This window comes from Hibiscus syriacus, unplaced genomic scaffold (assembly GCF_006381635.1).
Source record: "Hibiscus syriacus cultivar Baekdansim isolate YM2019G1 unplaced genomic scaffold, ASM638163v2 tig00001644_pilon, whole genome shotgun sequence".
Lineage (NCBI taxonomy): Eukaryota > Viridiplantae > Streptophyta > Magnoliopsida > Malvales > Malvaceae > Hibiscus > Hibiscus syriacus.
Genome location: NW_024061878.1, coordinates 604596 through 609605, shown reverse-complemented (window position 1 = coordinate 609605; position 5010 = coordinate 604596). Strand labels below are relative to the sequence as shown.

General features: G+C 35.5%; 1 non-coding gene across 1 annotated transcript; it reads right to left on the bottom strand.

Annotated features, from left to right (window-relative positions):
• Positions 1-471: 471 nt before the first annotated feature.
• Positions 472-578, bottom strand: LOC120130301. Its single transcript, XR_005516817.1, has one exon. It is a non-coding gene; the product is annotated as a small nucleolar RNA R71 (small nucleolar RNA).
• Positions 579-5010: the final 4432 nt, after the last annotated feature.

Genomic DNA, 5010 nt, shown 5'->3' with positions numbered 1-5010 from the left:
ATAACCAAAAAAATGGGTAAATTCAGGATTGAATCTTGAATTTTCTACACTTTCTAAAACTGTCTATAAGTTTCAAAAACTTATAAACTCAATCGATCGATCACGTTGATGTACAATATTATAACTTTGTACCAACACTAGATGACTTGAATCCTGGCATCGTCTGACGTTCCATCCATGCTGCCTATTTTGAACTAAAGCCAGTGATGTTCCAATGATGCAATCAATGGGGCAATATAGTGGTTTAGTTACTAAAGACCCAAGAGTACATCTTAGAGCATTCATGGAGGTGTGTTACTCGTTTGTATAACAAGGTGTACCTGAGGAAGCATTGAAGCTGAAGTTGTTTCCAAACTCGCTTGTGACAAAGCTAGAGCATGGCTTAACTCGCTGCCACCGAGTGCTATAGCATCATGAAATGAGTTATCACAAAAATATTTGTTGAGATTTAATCCACCCAATATGAATACCAAGTTTAGAATTGACTTAACATCCTTCAAGCAGTTGGAGAATGATAATTTGTATAAGGCATGGGAACGTTTCAAGGATTTTTTACGTAAATGCCTAATGCATGGATTTTCGCATAGGACGCAAATGGAAATGTTTTATAATGGCTTGAACATGCAAATGCGTATCGTGGTTAATACTTCTGTCAATGTGCATTATTGGATAAGACCTATAATGAGGCTTACGATATTTTAGGAAGGATATCTAACAACGATTATCAATAACCCAACATGAGGAACATATTTGGCAGACGCAATACTGCAGCAGCAGATATGGTGAAAAAATTACAAAAACACAGGGGCATATTTGAGGTAAAAATCACATCTCTTCTTTCATGTGTTTATTGTGGTGATGATAACAACTATAAAGAATTCCACAAAACCCTGAATCTATCTACTACATGAGAAATTACAATATGAATGATAATGCCAATGCGTATGGAAACATGTATAATGCCAACTTCTGTAACCATCCCAATTTATCTTAGAAAAGTCAAAATGTTGCAATTCCCAATATATCTTTTCAATCAAATACACAATAACATTACAACAACTAACAGATGATGCCCCAACATTAGTCACAACAACAGGCAGCGTCGTAATAGCAATGTCAGAACTATCAAGGGAAACATTCAAACCAAGCCTCGTCCTCAGGATCTCTTTAATCTTGGCTTAAGAAATTAAAGTCAAAAACTAAGGCTACAAATCAAAGGGATGAAGCCTTGATCCAAAGTTAATCAGCATCGCTGAGGGCATTGGAAAATCAAGTGGGACAATAGGCAGCAAGGAACACTGCCTAGCGACACTGAGAATATGAAGTCACACGGGAAAGCCCATTGTAAAGCCATCACTACAAGAAGTGGCCTTAACGTTGGGTAGCCTGTTGAGGAGCCTAAGAATAAAGATGATGAGAAACTTGGACAACAAGATAAGGGAAAAGAAATAGAAGTGGACCTTGAGCCACCAGTTTTGGAAGTTACAGCAATGGAGACATGATAATGTAGTAATCCTGGGCCATTACTAACATCAACGCCAACTGTTGAAAACATTTTTGTGTTTCGATATAACAAATTAGTTTAAATGAATTTTAAGATTTTACAAATGATTTTCTAAGTATATTCGATTCAATTAATCGAATATCAAATTATTACTCCAAGTCTTTTAAGATCAATTTCAAACCTTACTAAATGTGTAAAATTGTGTTTTATACTTAATATATTTTTGAAACAATTTTCACAAAGTATTTTGAACCAAAATCAAGCCTAAAATCAATTTTTCAGAGTGATGACTGATGCACCAATCCATGTATCGATGCACCATGAATTAAATTAAACATCGAATGCATTTCATGCATCGATACACTTACCATGCACCGATGCACTAAGGATTTTATGAAAACATCGAATGCATTTGATGCATCGATGCACCAGCCATGCATCGATGCACTCTGGCTATTTTGAAACATTGAATGCACTTAATGCATCGATTGCACTCATAGTGCACCGATGCACTAAGGGTCCAACGGTTAAAATATTTGAATTTTACACTGATGCATCGATGCACCATGGGTATGCATCGATGCACTGACGCTCCCAACTTCTTTAATTAATTGTTTTCACACATAAACGGCTTTATTGACTCCACTAATCATCCCCAACATTCAGAAGTGATTCAAGATGTATTTAAACAAGCTTAGAAGCCATTGATCAACAACAATAAACAACAAGCAACTGGAATCAAGAGAGAATCAAAGAGAAAGCATCAAACCTCAAGTTTGTGCATTTTAAGCCTATTTTTCATTCAATATTCATTTTTCTTTCAAGAACACTATTTTACTCAATTGTATTCATTCTTGAGTGTTCTTTTCTTTGTTCTAGAATTGTGCAAACAATCTACCTTGAGAGGATTTCCTTGTAAGTTTGCAAATTTGTAATCTTCTCTTTGGGAAAGAGTGTTCTCAAGAATTGAGGTATATTCTTGAGGGTGTTGTAAGGTTATCTATTTGGCCTCAAAAGAAATAACAAATTAGTGAATTTTTGGAAAATCCTTAGTGTGGATAGCTAAGGTAGTAGACGTAGACTTTGATTAAGAAAGTCGAACCACTCTAAATCGTTGTGCAATTACTTTCAATTTTCTGCAAAAGCTTCCACAAAATTTTAATTGCCAATTCACCCCCTCTTGGCCGATTTCGTCAATCAATTAAATCAACAATTAGTATCAGAGCCTAACTCATTTGAAGGTTTAATCACCTCTTGAGTTGATTCGGGAAGAATTACATCGATAATCAAAGTCATCAATGGCCTCTACTTCAAACTTCGACTCCGATCTCGATTCAATGCCCGTCAACAAGCCTCCTTTCTTCAATGGGGCTAACTATGCCTATTGGAAAAATAGGATGATGTACTTCATTCAACCAAGTGACATGGGAGCATGGTATGCAGTAGAAGAAGGATACATCAAGCCTCTCACTCATCCAAGATTGTGGAGTGAAGGAGAGACAAAAATGTTCCAGCTCAACTCCAAACCTATCCATATCATATTTTGTGCTCTTGGACCAGATGAATACGGAAGAGTTTCATCTTGTACAACTGCCAAAGAAATATGGGATAAACTTCAAGTCACTCATGAAGGTACCGATGAGGTGAAGAAATCTAAAATTAGTATTCTAACGCATAGCTATGAAAATTTCAGGATGAAACCAAATGAAGATATCAAAGCTATGACGGATAGATTTTCAACGATTGTCAATGGTCTCAAATCATATGGAGAGATCATTTCAAATGAAAAGCTTGTGAGGAAGTTAGTCTACTCCCTTCCAAAATCGTGGCAATCAAAGAAGACGGCAATCATTGAGTCTAAGGATCTAACGTCCTTAAATCTTGAAGAACTAATCGGTTCCCTTCTCACTCATGAAATGATGCTTGAAGATGAAGTGGACCTCGATAAGATTGACGAGACACCAAAGGAGAAGGAGAATAAGAAAAACATTGGAGTTGCTCTCAAATCCACAAAAGATGAGAGTGATTCGAATGACGATGATGATGACGAGGAAATGGCATTATTTGCCAAACGATTCAGAAAGTTAATGATGCCCAACCGAGGAAGAAAATTCAAACGTATGAAGGCTTCAAAACTGAATCGAATGAGAAATACCCGATCATTTGCTATGAATGCAAAAAGCCAGGGCATGTCAAATATGATTGCCCATAATTGAAGAAAAAGGGTCAATCCAAAAGGAAGCACAAGGATCATGTAGCTACATGGAGCGATGAAGAAGGTTCTGATGAAGAGGAACAAGAAGTTGCAAACTTGTGCTTGATGGCTATCGGGGAAGATTCTAAGGTAACCTCTAACTCATTCGATTTGGATGAATTATCTTATGATGAGTTATTAGAGGATTATAATGGGTTGGCTTCAAATTATAAGACTCTATTTTCAAAATACAAAAATGATATTTCAAATTTGAAAACGAAAATAGTCTTATATCCAAGACCAACAATGAGCTTGAAAGTAAGATCAAAGAATTGCAAATCAAAATTTATGATTTTAAAAGAAAAATATTGATTTGCATAACTTACTTTCAAAAGTTCATGATGATCATCTAAAAAAGATTGATGATCTTAAAACTTCTTTTAATAAGGTTGGAACAAAAAGTTTTGAAAAAGGTGAGAATTCAAAATCCAACTTTGTTAAGAAAAGTTTTAGAAGCTACAATCATAGAAGTCCTCAACAAACCTTGAATGGTAAAATTGTTATGAGTATATGGGTTCCTAAAGAATTCATTACTACTAAATATAAGGATGTCCTTCATAAATGGATACCAAAGGGGACAAGGATTTTAGAAACTAATGAATATGGACCCAAAAGAATTTGGGTACCAAAAATTAGAAATTAATCTATGTTTGTAGGAAAAGGAGCATTGCTACAAGGCACGGGAAATAAATCCAAATTCATGGTACCTTGATAGTGGATGCTCGAGACACATGACCGGAGACAAAAGCCGGTTCATAGAGCTTAACGCCAAAAATGGAGGAGAAAATGACTTTTGGTGATAATTCAAATGGCCACATTGAAGGTATTGGTACTTTAGATAATACCTCTTCCATACAAATTAAAAATGTGTTATATGTGAATGGATTAAAGCATAATCTATTGAGTATTAGTCAATTATGCGATAAGTGATTCAATGTCATGTTTGAAATTAATGGTTGTAAAGCCATTGACATTGCATCTAATCGGGTTATGCTTGTTGGTCATAGAATAGGAAACATATACATGGTGCATTTAGATTCTATTGATATGACTAATTTGTGCCTAGTTTCTAAGGATGAGCATGATAGTTGGTTATGGCATAGGAGACTAGGACATGCTAGCATGAGTGTTTTGCAACGGTTAGTTTAAGGAGAATTGGTTCGAGGGCTGCCTAAACTAAAATTTGATAATGATAAAATTTGTAATGCATGTGCTAAAGGAAAACAAAAGCGAGTTTCTTTTAAATCCATTA